The sequence below is a fragment of the Orcinus orca genome, chromosome 5 (genome assembly GCF_937001465.1).
Source record: "Orcinus orca chromosome 5, mOrcOrc1.1, whole genome shotgun sequence".
Taxonomy (NCBI): Eukaryota; Metazoa; Chordata; class Mammalia; order Artiodactyla; family Delphinidae; genus Orcinus; species Orcinus orca.
The window spans coordinates 6,149,958-6,168,697 of record NC_064563.1 but is presented as its reverse complement, the minus strand read 5'-3'; the positions used below and the strand labels follow the sequence as shown (position 1 = coordinate 6,168,697).

General features: G+C 40.3%; 1 long non-coding RNA gene across 1 annotated transcript in view; it reads right to left on the bottom strand.

Moving 5' to 3' along the window:
* Window positions 1-18,740, bottom strand: part of LOC125964472 (uncharacterized) — a 179,911-nt gene that overhangs the window by 154,258 nt on the left and 6,913 nt on the right. The window lies entirely within an intron of this gene.

Here is an 18,740-nt window from a genome sequence, read left to right as displayed (position 1 = left end):
TCTCTAGTTGTGGCAAGCGGGGGCCACTCTTCATCGCGGCGCGCGGGCCTCTCACTATGGTGGCCTCTCTTGTTGCGGGGCACAGGCTCCAGACGCGCAGGCTCAGTAGTTGTGGCTCACGGACCTAGTTGCTCCGCGGCATGTGGGATCCTCCCAGACCAGGGCTCGAACCCGTGTCCGCTGCATTAGCAGGCAGATTCTCAACCACTGCACCACCAGGGAAGCCCCACCCGGATATGAGGAAGAAACTTTTAACAGTTAAAAGTTTCCAGCAATGAGTCTGGCTCTATCAAGAATGCTTCTCTAATGGTCACACATCCAAAACCAAAACAGTGTTCTTAACCTTGGTGATAGCATTAAGATGTAGTCAACTATAAAATTCAGAACACCTGGGAGCTGTCGTTAACATCTGTCTCCTCCTCACCAACCCACTGACACATCCCAACTGCCACCAAGACCAGCCAATTCCACCTTGTGTATATCTCCCCATTCTGTCCTCAGGCCTCCATCATGCTACCCCCTCCCTAGTTCAAGCCATCATCATGCCCTGCCCAGACCACCCTAATAATCTCCCATCTTGTCTACTCCCATCCACTCCTGTTCCCCTTCGATCTATTCTCTCCATCATATCCGCGGTGATTTTCAAGGTCATGACAGCCTTGCTCTACTAAATAGCTTCTTATTGCTGTCTTTAGGAAATTTCAATCCTTAATTTGGCTAACAAACTCGACATTAGGCCACCCCTCTTTCTTCCCTTTGTGACAGAGTGCTGCTCGGTCTTCCTTTCACTGCTTTCCAAACTCACTGGCTTACTTTAGTTCCCTAAACATGACATGACATGCTTCTTCTCATACCAGGACTTTCATACTATTGGTGTAGAGATTAGACCAGCTGACTGCTAACCTCTTATTCATTTCTGTATATATGAGTGGGTTGGAATGAGACGGCCATAAACAGAAGCCTTCAGATATCATCCAGTTTGAGAGAAAGTAACATCACCAGGGGCTACTCCAGCCACTGAAACATGATCTCCATAGAGCTTAGAAAATTTGAAATTTTTCTTTTGGGTCCCACAACTCTGTCCTTTCTGTGCCTTTGTTTTCATGCTACTCAAAACAATCACTACCATCGAAGTCCACCAGATGCAAAGTTTACCCCACCCATGCCTGTCTTATCTGGGTACCTCTGGGATTAGCTCTCGTCCTGTCTTCCACAATCTTCACCTCACAGGTCCTTTTGGATCCAATTCTTCAAGTCCCTGCTGTCTAGTCCCACAGTAAGTTGCTGAAGTAGGAAGAATGTGAGAATGGTAAAGAGCGGGGTCCTTGAGCTTAAAATACTGAGGTAATGCTCCAGCTCTACTATACACAGGCCCTATGATGCTAAACATATCACTCTTTCCTCATTCCCTACATTTTAGTGTAACACATCATTTTCAGTTGCCCTGTAACATCTCTGTATCTGCAGGGCTTTTTCTGTGTTGTTCCCGCTGCCAGCATCACTCCCGTCACTGACCTCTCTGCCTGCTTTACTCTTATTCCGATGGTCTCTCCCCAAGGGGTTCTTCCTTTAGTCCCCAAGTCTGTGTTTGCTGCCCTTGTATGTGATCCCTTGACACTTTCCACTTCCCTCATAAATGCACTTATCACACATGGTAATTATCTTCTTTAAAATTCACCTTCCCTCACTAGCTCTCAAGTCCAGTGTATATCCACAACTATATCCCCCAGGGCTTGGCCCTACGCTGGGATAAGCAGTCATTATATGCTGAGTGAATGAAAATGCCAAAGGCAAAGTCTATTCATTCACCTCTAAACTCGACAAAGTTGTTGTGGGGATGAGTTTATTATATTTTTAAATATGCCGAGTGCAGTGCCTAGTACAAAAATGGCTAGTTTTGTCTAGCATCTAGTAGTAGCTCAATAAATATCATTTATTCACTTACCCACATGTATTTATGGCTACCATAGGCTACATTTATTACTCCCTCTGTAAGAATGCATTTTAGGTTTACATGTACCTTTTTGGAAATACAAAGTCTTAATTCACTGAACAGAATTAAGGTATTGTGGCAGGCAATCAGTTTAACATCTAGGCACGTAGTCTTTCTGACCCTTAAATCACAGCACAATGGATAGAGCCCTGTTTCTGTCTCTATGGGGATCAAACTTTGCCAGAAATTATCAAAGTCAGGGTAGGTCTGCCTGGTGTGAATGACAGAGTTCCTGGCAAGGCTCCTGGTACACCTGCAGCACCAGTTGGAATGCCACCTGGGTAGAGGGCCCTCCTTTGCCCTCAAGTCTCCCATGACCTGTCTTTTATCCTTCCTCCTCTGGTCATCCTCTATTTCCTCCTACCTGCCATACTCTCCTTCAATCCTTTTCTCTCTGTGACGCTCATTTTCACTTCAAGTGCTGTGTGGTAAACACACTGAACAAAAAGAGAAAAAGATACATCTAACAACAGTGAGGAGTATCAAACCATACCTTTTCCCCTACGTATATCTTTCCTTCTAGGGATCTGAAAATGATCACCTGAGTGGTAGCCACTTAAAATTAGCATAACAACACCACCTTCATTGCCTAAAGGTGTAGACCTATCATTCTAAGAATTATATCTTAACCAACTTCAGAACTGGGATCATATCTTTTTTTAAAGCAAGGCTAAGTATCAAATACTATCTAGCTGGAATAATTCCTCCCCCTTTCAGGAATTAAAGGAAAAGAAGCCTTGATCTGCCTCAACTGTTAGATCCTCCTGTAAGTGGCTTAGAAATCAGAGAATTATAACTAGTATCTACAGAATGGTTCCATGTTGACTCCTGTCCCTCCATGCCACCTATATGGTTTTCAGAAAGACCCAGTGGGCCACAAGCAAAGGGGGGTTGATACCAGGATTTGAAGAGTGCAGACAAAGCCTGAGCATTTATATAAAATGGAAAAAAAAATGAAGTAAACAGAAAGAAAAACTAGCCCAGTGGTTCTCCAAGTGTGATCCCTGGACCAGGAGCCTCAGAATTCAACACCTGGAAACACTTTAGAAATGCAAATTCTCAGCTCCCACCCCAGAACAACTGATTCCTGGTCTGGAGGAATCAGATCAGGTTTCAAGTGCAGAGGTTATTTTAAGTGAAGCTGAACAAATAGTTATGACTTAGAAATGACAAGACACAGGGAGAGCCATGCAAGTGAAGGTCTTTTCCCCCTTTATTTGGGTCCTGATCTTCTACACCTCGACTTTGGTCCTTAGCTTTACGTAAGTGATTACTTCGTTATCATTTTTAAATTCACAGTGATATGTTTAGTCACAAATATTTTCCTACTCTGGGGAAACAATTTTCTGGTAAGTTTCTTATCCTTTCATTGAAACTTCCTCCTTTTGTCTTGTAGCACCACTGCATACATTCTGCATGAATACTTTTTGTTATTATTTGTCTTTGATGAGGTGAATCCTCCTGGACCATTGGATGGGGGTTCTTGTCAGAGAGGAACTAAGATCAGTGTTTCTTCCTAGCAATTTTTCTCATGACAAAGGTTTGGGAGTGAGTGCTTTAATATTTATTTCTTGCAGCCAGTAGAGATGACCACTGCAGAGCTGACTGCAAGATAGAATCTTTCCCCTCCCCTCAGTCTCTCCAATGGTTTGCTGCAAATATGTCTCATTTATCTGCATCCTCTCTTAATCCTGACCTTCCTGCCTTTCCTGTGACTCAAGTGAAATTCAAAATAATCCCCTACGGCAGGAAGGAGCTATTCTAGATATTTTAAACTCTCTTCTGTAGGGAACAAAATTTGTCACCCCAAAATGTCTCTTTGGCACATGGATTATTTTGAGCTGAAAACAATCAAGGCCCAGATAACTCTGGAAGAACCACTGACCATCCCTCTAACTGCCTAAAGAATGTAGATAGAGGACCTGTTCCAGGAAGGGAGCATCACCATAGGTAACTACAGTATGAACTAGGTGTGTAGACAGGGAGGAACCTGGCAAAGTCTCTGTCAAAATTCCTCTCTGTGTCCCATTGTTTCTGCATTTGTTTACCAAACATTTGCTTTTCTGTTTTGTGGGAGGGGAAATTTCCCCTCTCTTCCCTCTTAGTTCTTTTGGCTGGCAATTAAAATGGCATAAGGCAGACTACCAGGGGAAAAAATTGAATTTATTACTTGCACACAGGAAATTCACATAAGTATGAAGAATTCCAAAGACAGCAAGGCAAGGTGAGGTATCTATATTCTGGATTAAGGAGAAAGAGGTAGGGGCCTGAGGCTTCAAGGGGAAGGAAGGTAATTCACAGGAAGATGAAAAGAGTTAACTAACGTTTGGTAAATAAATGTTTGCTGGGCCATCCAAAGACAGTGAGACACAGCGAGGACTTTGATGAAATGGGCTTTGCTAGGTTCGCCCCGTCCACCACTCCTAATAGTTTACATAGTTATCCGTGGTGATAGCTCTGGGACAGGCTTCCTCTCTTAAATTCTTTTAGGCAGTAAGGGGGAACTTCAAAGTATCTTCCTGAGTCTTTCAGGCTTTGCTTGCTTTCAGCTCAAAATAATCCAAATACCAGAGTGGCTCATCTTGGAGGCCCGCCCTGACCCCATCACCATCTCCATGTCAATTGCCTTCCTTCCCTTTAAATTCACAAACCACTATCCCCAACATCCTCTTTTGTCTTTAACTGAAGATGGCATTTAAGGTGAGGGTTTTGGCCATTTTTGCGAGCTACTCAGTTTTTCTGGGTCTCTTCCATGTATACATGTTATTAAACTTCTGTGTGTTTTTCTCCTGTTAATCAGTCTCATGTCAATTTAACTCTTGGACCAGCCAGAAGAACCTAGAATGGTAAAGGAACATTTCTTCTTCCCTGACACTGCCTTCTGCACCTAAGTCAAGAAGAAGAATCCCCCCCATATTTCCTACCTAATTCCTAATACATCTCCACACTGACAAGCAGTAAACAATAGGTCCTGTGCATGACGTCAGGCCATATGATCCAAGTCAAAAAGGAAAGACCATATTAAGTGAGAAAAGACTGATTTAGTTGTGTTACCGGACTCAGGTTCAGCTGCTCATCACTCAAGAATCCAACACTGAGAGACAGGGTTGGATAAAGGGAAAGATAGCTTTGTTGAGGAGGCCAGCAATCCTGGGGAGAAAGTGGACTCATGTCCCAAAGAACTGACTCTCCACTCCCCAGATTTTGCTCAGAGATTATGTAGGAAGAGAGGAAGGGGTTACATGCTAGGGAGGGGGTGATCTGTTTTCAGAGATGACTCTCTGGACCATGCAGCTCCAAGTAGCTGTCACGTCTTGCTTGTGGTTGGAACACTATCTGAGCCATAAATCTTTGGTTAGCTATTCTTGGAGAAAAAAGAACAAGGGTGAAGCCTACAGAGCAACTGATCTTCAATCGTGATATGCATCAACTGCTCTCTCCATCAGCATCAAGCTAAGCTAAGTTAATGGTGGACCAGAGGGAGAAGTCCAGCAGAGTCAGCATATGATACAGGCACACCAATGTTCACTGCAGCACTATTTACAATAGCCAGGACATGGAAACAACCTAAATGTCCATCAACAGAGAAGTGGATAAAGAAGATGTGGTACATATATACAATGGAATATTACTCAGCCATAAAAAAGAATGAAATAATGCCATTTGCAGTGACATGGATGGACCCAGAGATTGTCATACTAAGTGAAGTAAGTCAGACAGAGAAAGACAGATATCGTATGATATGGCTTATATGTGAAATCTAAAAAAAGGTACAAATGAACTTGTCTACAAAACAGAAATAGAGTTACAGATGTAGAAAATAAACTTACAGTTACCAAGGGGTAAAGGGGGGAGGGATCAATTGGGAGATTGGGATTGACGTATTCTAACTACAGTATATAAAATAGGTAGCTAATGAGGACCTACTGTATAGCACAGGGAACTCTACTCAATGCTCTGTAATGACCTATATGGGAAAGGAATCTACAAAAGAGTGGATATATGTATATGTATTACTGATTCACTTTGCTGTACACCTGAAACTAACACAACATTGTAAATAAAATATACTCCAATAAAATTTTTTTTAAAAATCACAGACATATCGTAACTAAGAAATAGATCTGAAGTAATACTGAGGAGCTGAGAGTCCCCAGTTAGGTCTCACTGCCTCAGTTACAATCCCCACTGTCAGATTTTCCTTCCATCTCTATGGAAAAGGGACAAAGGTCCATCTTCTCTAACTTCTTAAAGCTTAGCATGGGTGATGAAGGATTCTTACAGTGGAAGAATTTGATGTGGTGTAAGATATATTCTTTGGTTCCCTTATGTGCTGGTTGGGATTCCAAAAGAGGCATCTCATTGCTAACTTTTTTAGTAATTCCTTTGCAAAGAGTCATCATTCCAATTATGAGCCCCTTGACTAGAAGATTAAACCCCACAATAATTAGTAAAAGAGTCCCAAGTTAAGGATTCCTTCAAGCATTGACCTAATCCCAGAAAGAATCTAAAAAATTCGTTAGTAAACCAATCTCATCTACCTTGAAATAGGGGAGTATGGTGGTCTAAAGTCTCTTGGAGCCAGGTGACCTGTCATCTAATCTTTTCAATACTAGTCTCAACCTGTGAGAAGGTATTTATATAAGAGCAGTAGGTGGGGGCTATGTGCAGAACAGCACATTTAGCTCTGACAGTCGTCTTGAAACTGGTCATGCGGTGGTCTGGTCAGCATCATCTTGACTGTTTTAAGTGCAGTTAATCTTCAACTCCAGGGTCAGTTTGTTCCCATTCTCTTGAGGCCAGTTCTTGGAATTGTGTAAGCCCTAGATTCAGTACTGCTCAAGGTGGAGCAGCTTACGTCACGACTACAGTCTGGTCATTATGCGGTTAGCTTTTTCCCTCTGGCACCAGTCATAGTATCTGAGAAACAACTCAGCAATCTGTGTAGCTGTCATCTATGTCCTTCAGGGAGGAACTAAAGATTCTGTCACTATTGTCCTAATCATTAACTGCTTGAGCCTGCTCTTCTGTGACTCAGGGAGGCCTTTCTATAAGCAAGAGACAGGGGACATGGAAGGGATTTTGTACCTGGGAAGGCCCTGCCAGGTCTTGCTCCATTTCAGTTGCAAATGTCAGTAGTCAGTTAGGCTCACTCACTGGCTATTTGACAGACTTGAGCCCACCAAACTAAGAGATACAGGTAATGTTAACTTGCTTAATTATACTTAACTGGTTTCCTGCCCTTCCCCACCTCACTTCCCTGCTGTTGTTTCCTGGAATCATCTCCCAAAATAAATGACTCTCACTGGAATCTTAGTCTTAGGATCTACTTCTGAGAGATACGGGGTTATTATGACAATTAAATGTGTAACAAGGTCCAATTTCACTAACCTCAGATTGGCCAAAACTAAGTGAAACAAAACGTATAGCTGCTTTATATTCATAACTAATCTTCTCACATGCCTCTAACCTGCTAGATAATGGTGGAAGGAAAATGGAAACGCCTTAAGAAAAAAGCACAATTAATAATCAGTCTTAATTGGTTGATAAAAGAAAAGGACTCCTTCAAATTCAAACTGCGGTCCTTTCTCCTAGTTCTTTATCCTCTTGTTTCTATTTACCAAGATGGCGTGGGTGTGCAGTGGGTGGGGTCTCCGTAGTAGATGTGGAGAAGGGAGCTTCTAAAATTTTGTTTCCTTTTGTGCAGTGGCTGGGTGGGTCTTCTCCCTGAATCCATGACACTGGTATGCAATGGCCCCATTTGACCCTTGGGCTGCCATGATGCTTCCTTCAGCTGAAACCCTTGTCCCAGCCATTTTCTTCTGATCATGAGAATCAGAAGCCATTTTCTTCTGATCTGATCCTTGCCCTTGGCACCTTCTCCATACCTGGTCTCTTCCCTGGGGTGCTCTGCACCTATGAATCCCCTGCCTTCTCCACGGGCCACGGGAAGCTAGGACAACTTCTTCTGCCTCATCTGTGGAGCCTGTCTTCTCTGTCGATCGTCACTTTATCCAGTTTGTGCCATGCTGGGCCGTGCTGAGTGTGGAGCTTCTGCTAGAGGTTTACTGAGGAAACATACCACTGGACTCTTCTCCTAAGATTTTCATGCTCCTCCAAAGTTAGCTGGCTATTTCTACCATCTGACACCTCATCTGGGTCCTACCCTGAGAGGGAGAAAAACGTAGACCCCTATTTCTTGTTTCTGCTGTATGTCTCTCCTTCCACTCCTTGTATTTACACCCCAGCCAGACATGATGAACTTTTCCCTTCTTCATATCACACTGAGTTCCCTCAGACCCTAGCATATAAAAAGGGTCTGATTTAGAGACACAGACGTGGCTCTTGATTAGGTAAAGGAGGACATTTGGAACTGAGAGATCTCTCCAAAGCTTCGATTTAAAGATCATTTTCCCAAAACAAGAGGTCACCTTTTAGGCTTCACTGTGACCAGTACCTCTGTTCCTTACCACCAGGAATAAGCCGCATGATTCTACCTTGAAATAGAAGGCTACGAGCCAACCAGATAGAGGAGGACTATGGAAACTCACCAGTCCGATATGTTTAAAATATTATGTATCACACGTGTAAAGTGCCTGGAACAGGATGAAACTTGTAGCAAGTAGACTCTTGGGTCCAGAGGAAATTGAAAGGAACAAGGATGGAAGGTCTTGCTTTTGAATGGAGCCCTGAAGGAATCGATAAAATCTGAATATACAGAGACGGGCAAAAGCATTCCAAGCAGAGGGAGCAGTGTAAGTCGAAAACAGGACATGAATTAGGATACGAATCATGAAAGGGACAGGGTAAGAGCTTTGAACTTTATTCTATAGGCAATGAGGGACACTGAAAGCAGATCTTTGAGCAAGGAAGAGATATGCTCAGAGCTTCAAAAGAAAGACCAATATGACAGCTATTATAAAATGAAGTTTGTACCATTATTTTATAGTAAATAGAAATGGAAACACTCTAATTTCAACAGGCAAGATCCCAGAAGAGAATGATGCTTAAGTGAGATATTCTTCTCCCTTCTTAATTATTGGTTGGTACCAAAATACAAACAGGTCAAAATGCCAGACCCAACAGGGATACTCATTATAAAAATAGTCATATACAAAAATGATAATTTACTAAGAAAGAAATGTATTATTCTCTATCGATTAGTGTACTTTCCAAAATGAGCTCTGCTTTACCACACTCTAGTAAAAGTATTTTGCAATTATTTTCAGTTCCAACACTTATTAAGAAAACATTTTAGAAGCAACCTAACTACTCCCTGAACAATTTAAAACAGGTACTGTATTACTTGTTTAAACCACTTCTAGTGCATTACTCTAAAGTCTAATAATTATAATGAAAGCAGACAATGTCACGCCACTTGTCAGCAGACTTAATAAATAAGACCAACTAAAAGGAGATTTCACAGTCCTGAGATGTCCTAATAAACTTGCAGGAGACACCTACCAGGGTAGTGTGAAGTAACACTATAAATATTTTACACTTAGGTGTCATTTGTTAAAAATAAAGTGCACTGATGTCCTACGTTGGCTGGGCGAGCTTTGCATAATTTCTAATCTGCAACTCTGATAACTGCCAGAGTGGTTCCCAGTCACTAGTGAAGAGCAGCCAGGAGCTCATAAAAGCATGTTCCAAGGAGGCTTTCAAATGCAGCAGCTACGTGGCTCAAGATTTTGTTTTAGTCTCATGCCAGCTCATTCTGAACATCCAGGAAAAGACTTTCATTGTTTTATTTTGGATATGCTAACAATGAAATGCTAATTAAAAAAATAATCCTCCAGAGCACTAAATACCTACATCATGCACGGTAGAACTAAACTTAATTTTTAAACGCTGAATGGATCTTGAAATGCGGGAAGCTGAAATATATTAGGAAAAACTGGTGATTTCAAAATGGAGGCAGAGTGGTATTTTGTTGGTAATCTGTAACTAGGTTTAAAAATACTGCACTGTACATTAAAAAGAATGAAATAATGCCATTGGCAGCAACATGGATGGACCTAGAGATTATCATACTAAGTGAAGTAAGTCAGAAAGAGAAAGATAAATATCATATGATATCACTTATATGTGGAATCTGAACTGCGACACAAATGAATTTATCTATGAAACAGAGACAGACTCACAGACACAGAGAACAGGCTTGTGGTTGCCAAGGGGTGGGGTTGGGGGAGGGATGGACTGGGAGGTTGGGATGAGCAGATGCAAACTATTATATATAGGATGGATAAACAACAAGGTCCTACTGTATAGCACAGGGAACTGTATTCAGTATCCTGTGATAAACCATAATGGAAAAGAATATTTGAAAGAATAAAAAATATATATACATATATATATATATATATATGTGTGTGTATAACTGAGTCACTTTGCTGTACAGCAGAAATTAACACAACATTGTAAATCAACTCTACTTGAATAAATTTCTTTAAAAAAATACTATGCTGTAGCCCAGAGAATTTGGTACTTGGGCTGCTCTGATTTGGTATTTGGGTTCATCTGATTCAGCGCTTTATACAGACAAAATCTGAGCTCTATGAATCAACTACAAAAAAACTTCCAACCTCATCTGCCAACAACAGTAGATTTACCCAAACTATACATTATCATTTTAAAAAATAATTGATTTATAAATTCTAAATTAAAGAATTATATATTTATGTGAAATGTACATTAAAAGCAGATACACAGTATGAACAGACACTCCATATTAAAATGGATTTTGTTATTTTCACTGACATTAGAATAATGTGACAATAAATGTCTTCTTTGCTGATTTAATATCACATATGAGAGGAATTCACAATGTTTAGTACTTAATATATCAATATTATTATTTTTCCCTTTATAAATCATAGCTCAAAATATATGTAATTAAAAAAATATATAACACTAAAAATGTACATGCAATGGTGAGGGGTACCAGTTTGCAGAAACTAATATTTCAGAGACATTACCATTATTTTTCCTGGAAAATACTTTTGAGGGAAGGAAAAAAAAACATTCTTTAAGTTCAAAGGAAACACAAGTCAAAGAATTGTCTTTGGAGCCCCAAGTAGCATTTCTAAGGCATGCCGGCCTCTTCCAGAAAGGAAATCAAGTGAAAAGCTTGTAAGGGGCAGTAATTCAGCACTACACAGACAACCCTGAGAAAACAGAGGCATTGTTTTCAAAGGAAATGGGCTTTTGTAACATAACAAAGATACATCTCAGTGGGTGAAAGTTGTACCTGTGATAGAGATCACCCAATGGAAACACCAATCTAAGCCATCACCACTTGAAATCAAAGAATGGGAAGAGACCAAGGCTCTCCAGGTAAAATACCAAAGGCCAAGGGTGTTCCGCATTTAACTCTTTTTTAAAACAAGCAGCCTGCAAGCGGTGTATTAAGGAGGAAAATTGTTAACTGGTACACGTTTTGCTTGATTATAGATAAGCTGACTGGAGAGGAAGAAGTCATGACGGGAAACAAATTTGGACAAAGCTTTTTTTTTTTTAGTTTATAAAAGGATTATGTTCAAGTTTAGATTCATTGAGCTCTAAATATTTGGAGAAACATTTTTAAAGAAACTATACAAATTTGATCCAAAATCTCATTGGCACAATTTGAAATAAGGTTAATAGTCACATGAAATCTGTGCATGACAAAGCGCACTGTAAGAGTCTACTTAACATAAACCAGTGTAGGGATTCACAAACCAGTGTAGTGGCCCCGAAATAGGCCACTTTGGCATATTAATTACTTTGAATTAAAGATACTTGAGAAACAGCTGGCTCAAGAAGGACACTCCACCCTCCTTTGTCCCCCTGAAAGCAGGAGATAAATCTCCCATGTGAAAGGTACCCTCCCTGTTCCAGGAGGGTAGAAGGAATCCTTGTCACCAGAGATAGGGAATTTAGGGCCAAGAAGACTGTATAAACAAATCATGTTACTTATTACCCCTATCCCAAACCTCTTTGCCTCGTCAGTTCTCTCACAAATTAATTTTTTGCCTAAAAGGTACGAAAACTCTGGTCACTTCTTTGAGTCTCATATCTTTATGGGGTTCCTGTATTTACATACGTGATTAACCCATATTCAACATGATGTTTCATAGTGAGAGGCTGGAATCTTTCCCCTAGGATCAGGAGCAAAGCTAAGATGTCCTTTCTCACCAGAGTAGGGGGTAGATCAATGGTTGCCAGAAGTTCAGGAAGGGAGGAACGTTTGACTAGGGGAAGCACAAGGAACTTACCTGTATGTCATACCTATATGCCACATATATACATATATATGGGAGAGAAGAGACAAATCTCTTAGGACAAACAATTCCAAATAAATGATGTAGATAGTCTGTGCTCAAGGAGGTGGAGCGTAACTCCCCTCCTCTTGAGGCAGGGCTGGACTTAGTGACCTGCTTTCAAAGAGTGGACTACGGAGAACAGTATGGAGGTTCCTTAAAAACCTAAAAATAGAGCTACCATAGGAACCAGCAATGCCACTCCTGGGCATATATCCAGAGAAAACCATGGTTTGAAAGGATACGTGCACCCCAATGTTCATAGCAGTGCTGTTTACAGAAGTCGAGATGTGGAAGCAACCTAAGTGTCCATAGACAGATGAATGGATAAAGAAGATGTGGTCCATATATACTGTGGAACATGACTCAGCCATTAAAAAGAAGGAAATAATGCCATTTGCAGCAACACAGAGGGACTTGGGGATTATCATACTAAGTGAAGTAAGAGAAAGACAGGTATCATATGATATCACTTATATGTGGAATCTAAAAAATGACACAAGTGAATTTGTTTACAAAACAGAAACAAACTCACAGACTTGGAGGGATAAATTGGGAGCTTGGGATTGACATATATACACTACTATATTTAAAATAGATAATCAACAAGGAACTACTGTGTAGCACAGGGAACTATGCTCAATATTCTGTAATAACCTAAATGGGAAAAGAATTTGAAAAAGAATAGATATATGTATATGTATAACTGAATCACTTTGCTGTACACCTGAAACTAACACAACATTGGAAATCAACTGTACTCCAATACAAAATAAAAATTTTAAAAAGAACAGAGTATGGAGAGGGGAAACTGAACTTGACAGTTTCCTAACAAACACTACCTCAGCCAGATGGTCAAGGTCAACAACATCAAAGATAGGTCATGTTGTTAGCGTGTCCCCTTGATAGGATGTGATCAGAATGGCGTGTTTTGGGGAGGAAGATCTCATGGTCTTCCTCCCAAAAACCTATAACCTCAGTCCAACCATGAGAAAACATTCAGACACTGTCCCATTCTACAGAAACACCTGATGAATACTCCTCAAAACTGTGAAGGTCATCAAAAACAAGAAACACCTAGAAACTGTCACAGACCAGAGGAGTCTAAGGAGAAACAACAACTAAATGTAATGTGATATCCTGTATGGGATCCTGAAATAGAACAAGGGCATTAGGGGACAACTGGTGACATCTGAAAGCAAGGGTTGTAATAATCATGTACCAACATGGTTTCTTTGTGACAAATGTTGCATAGTTGGATAAAATGTTAACAACAGTGAAAACTGGGCAAGGAGAATATGGGAACGCCCTGTTTTATTCTGTGACTTTTCTGTAAATCTAAAACTATTGGGAAATGAAATATTTACTTAAATTTTAAAAATAACGCACTGGCTTCGGGATACTCTAAAGAAAAATCTCTCAGGTTGAAACAGAACATCTAATCAACTTCCTCTGTCTGCGTTCCAATATTTCATTTCCTCTTCTTTCATCTTGTCCTTATGCAGGGCCATGGCTTTTCCCCTTATCAGAGGGTCCCTCTGCAGATCTGTTTCTCTCTTCCTTCCCTTTAGACCTATCCTATAGCATTCTTTTGGAATTCTTTTTTTCCCAAAGATCTTTATTTAAAGCTGCAGTGAATTGTCCCCAAATATTCCCCTCAATCTTCCTTGTGTCAAGATATCTACTCCTCTGGGGACACTGAGCCTCATTAACAATGAAATGGATAAAGACCTATACCCTGGGCACGGGGCAGAGCAACAATTCATGCCTCAGGAGCTCTTTAGCACAAAAGAACAGGCGACAGGCAGTGAACCCATTAATAATGTAAGGCCCCAGAGGACCAACCCTCTAAGTATTGCTTACAAAACAATTCCTGTAACACAGCAAGGAATCAGTAATAATGCTCTAACCTGAGGACAGTTTTGAAAATGGCTGCTAGGTAGATAGAGCTACCTCTCATTTCAAATCACAGCTCTTTTTCCTGCTCCTCCCAGCCTTCCTTTATATTCACGGCATTCCTATGTACCTAATAATATACAGTAATAACATTTTACGTGTATTTAGTGATTACCATGTGCTATGTACTCACTGGATTATTTCCTTTACTCCTCATAATAAGGTGGCTACTATTATTACCCACAGATTACAAAGAACAAAACCAAGTTCAAAGAGGTGAAATAAATTAACCAAGGTCACATTTGTAAATGGAGGGGCCAAGATTTGAACCAAGGTATGTATGACCCCAGAGTCCATGACCTTAACCTCTATACACCCTGCTTCCTACCTTGATGTCTTCCCTTCTATTACTTTTTGAGAGATTGTAACATTTGTCATTTGGTTCTCTGTCCACACCGCTTATGGTGGCCAGTTCTCGTGAACCCCGTTTTCCCAGCATATCACTGAGGTCCCCAAGAATCTGATCAGAAAGGGAGAGAAAAAGAGATAGCAAACTGAACAAAATCCTATAGTTGTGCTTCATCCCTTTCCACTCCCAACTCAATCCTTACCTCTCTGGTTAGAGTACCTACCTACAATTCTCATTTTTATTCAGGTCTCCCTCAAAATCTCAAACTTGGAAAATAATAAAATATCCTTAAAAGAATGAGGCGCAAAATGACAGAATAGCAATTCTTTAACATCTTTTAGCAAGTTCCATTGTAATATGTAGGCAAATTCCTGAAACTGTACATCGATCAGCTTATATCACCATTTTTCACTGGATGGTGGTTACCACCTACAGCCATTACACAATTTAAGACAGAAGCGCTAAACAATTTTAACCACTCAGACCTAATCAGTTTTCCCGAAAGTTCTCCTCCATTCACATTAGAATCAAGAAAATGAATCTGTTCAGTTAAGAAAAAAATCTAACTTCAATAGTACAAATAAAAAATGTGTTCCCTATTTTATTAGTTAAATTCCTAAGTGCTAAATTAGTAGTTTGAACACATCTATTTAAAGATAAAGGAAATTTTCCAAGAGAATAGTAATGTAGGAACCACATATCTCTTCGTTCTTTGGATTCCCAAGCACAGAGTACCCCGCTCATAGTAGAAACCCAAAGAATATCTTATCAATCACACACACAAAATTATTTTTTTAATGTTTATGGATAACTGTGTCAAAAATGTCTTGAGCTCAAATTCAAAGTGTTTGAGACTCTTTCTAGTCATTAAGCAATTTCAGGAGAGGGAAAATTATGTCAAGTAAAAGGCATGGATTCCTTTCCCATGCACTTTCATAAACTGCTCTGTTAGAATTTTAAACAAACACGAAGTGACCTTTCCTAAGGCATATATGACTTTACTAGGAATGCCAAAACGTCTATACTGTTCAAACATTAGAATTTTAAAGACATTTATCAACATTTTATTAATAGAAGTAAGAAAGTGAATCTTTAATACTACCCATTTAGACAAGCCAACACCTACCAGAAGGTAATCCTCCACCTTAAATATACCAACTGTAGAGCATGGAATTCTCCCATGAATACAGATTTTTCAAAAAATAAGCACCTGGTACAGAATCTGTCTTATACCATTTCCTCCTCATCAGACACTTTTTCCTGAAATGGAATTAGAATACCTATTTATGTGCTCAAGGAGCCTTTCAAAGAGATGCTCTAATAATCAACCACTATATGGCCAAACAGGGAGTCAGACTAATTAGATGGCTGAAATTACCAGGCTACATCTTGGATGCATTTGGTTCCAGATAAAATATGGGAGGATGTGTTAAATCACATATTAAGCAATAGTTTTTATAATCAAAATGTAATTCACTTATTTTATGTAGATTAGTATTATCCTCAAGTGACCTGAAATAGAAATGTTTTCCAAAATGCCATTTCCTTGATAGCCTCCTTACTAATATCCAGAGAAGTTTTCAACATTTTTGATGTTACTTCCTGTCATTCAGAAACCCAGATGTTTTCTTTACCTCAAGCCATAAGTCATGGCACTGAAGGCCCTTGACAATGACCACAGAGGATAAAACTGCCCACAAGAGAAAATCACCACTGGGGAGGATGCCAGTGTGCATGATCTGCAAAAAAAAATTAACTATCCCAAGATAAATGCATCGTGGGCTATTATCTTACTTGTGAAATAGTCTTAGATATTTTTTCTTTTATTATATAGGGAGTGAAACTGAGCAGTACCTTGTGGGGCTCCTGGGCACAAAAGATTTTCTGGGTCCCCCATTTCTTTGATTACAGGAAATAGACTTCATTCAGCCTCCATGACCTTCCCTGAGTTCCAACCAGCAGGTTTAAACAGTTGTTAATAAGGGAAGGAAGAAACATTCAAAAGAAACAATAGTGTAGCCTTGGGGCAGGGTGCTGGTTCCCCCTCAAGGGATACACACAACAATATCTTTGAGCTGTTTTACAGGTACTGAAACCCCCACCAGGTGGGAGAAGTTAACTGTCTGCTGCCCACAAGCACAGAGACCCCAGACCAGATAGAACCAGAAGGCTGATGATGCTGACGCCCACTTACCAGTTAGAAGAATGTCTATGAGCTGATCACGCCCTCCTCTTTGAACCATTCCTATAAAACTCCTCACTACCCCCTCCAGGTTGGGACACACAGTTTTTGAGGGCATTAGCCCACTCTGGCCCCCTTGGCCTGGCAAAGCAATAAAGCTATTCTTTTCTCCTTCACCAAAAACTCTGTCTCTGAGATTTAGGGATTTCAGTGTTAGGGTACAGAGGCCGGATTCGGCTTCAGGAGTACATGAGTTCACTGTAAAAAACAATCAACATTAATGCAGACGTTTGTGTGAAAATCTCTTTTGTCACCCCTCCAACAGCAATACTGAATTCTAATTCCCTATGCTAAGGAAACCTTTCTAGGTTCAGTGTGTACTGGTCCACAGTATGTGTACAACTCAAGCCTACACACCTACACACATTTTACTTTTTTAAACTTTAAATCCATATATGACCACTGAATTGAAATTTCAACATGGATACGTAATTTTTTCCCCTAAATCTCCATACAGTGTTCTTTTTAGTATGTTAACTGGGAGGTGGTGGTAGTGGTGGTTGCTGTTACTATTGCTGTTTTTAAATTAAGAATGAAGAGAAGGCTAACTTGCTTCTTAGTAACCTTCATCTTTAGAACCCTGGTCTTGGGCAGCAAGTAATGGACTCTCATCGGGAAACTGAAAGGGATTTCTGTGTTTGCCCTGTGAACATTTACCCCAGGGATTCTCAGAGACTGGACTCGGTTTTTGTAGCTAAAGAGAACCAAATATGACATGTGATTTGTTCAGTGTCACTCGTCAGTGTTCTTCAAACAGTTCTAAGGCTTACATATTCCACTTTGGAAGTTCCAGCCATGCTCCGAACACATATAACCCCCGAGCTCTCATCACCTCATTTTTTTTTGTCCTCTCTTTACAAGTTGCATCTCGATGAGAAACCAGAAAAAAATTCCTTAAAGAACCTCAGAGCTTGTAGTCTGCACACCCCAGATGCAGAATTAGCGCAGAGTTGGGCAAATGAGAACTGTGGCATGTATCCAGAACTCACCACATTTACCGAGCACCATTCAGATGGTGGCAGAGCTCATGAAACTCCATGGAAGAGCATTTATTGCTGAGGAATCTTCAAAGATCTCAACAAAGGCAGTCTTCACTACCAGGGGTCTGGATATGGAGGACTGGCCAAAACAAGGCACCAAAGACACTTGAGTTGGCTCTCCAAATAAGCTTGAATAAAAGCACACCAAAAGTTCCTTTTTCCTGACTCATAATGAAGAACAGACTAGCCACGCTGTTCTCTGAAGGCAAATGGCACTGGAAATGTCCTCAGATCTCTCTAAACCCCAATTTCTTCAACCAATAAAATGAGAGCAACGAAACTGCCTACTGGTAAAGTCGATGTGCAAATGAAATCATGCACATAAAATGTTTAGTATAGAGTCTTCAAGATGATGCTTATAACTAGACATTACTGTTGGCATTATCATCTTGATTTTTCTGGAATTCGGGTCTGAACCTTATATTACAATGAGCCCAAATGTCTGGATATAAGGAATAAGATTTTTTCTCCCTGACACCGTTATCTTACCGTTTTCTGCTATACGCCCAGCACCTGAAACAGCAAATGCCAAATGAACGAACGAATGATCAGATGAATATGTTTTAGCACTATTACATTTTTACATTAACTTCTTTCCCATCTACTTCGTGGAATCCTGTATCCTTTATTATGAAACTATGATTTGTTCTCCATTTCCTCACAGCCTGTACCAGAACACCCTAGTCTTCACGTACAGGTATAGCTTTTACATCATTTGAAATTTTAAGTGGGCTATTTTCCCTCTACTGCCAATAAGTGTGTTCCTACTCAATCCATTTATCCTCTCTACCATGAGCACAAAGATGACTGGGAAGATCACTAATAATAGCAGGCAAACTGATCTTCCTCAGATTCTCTA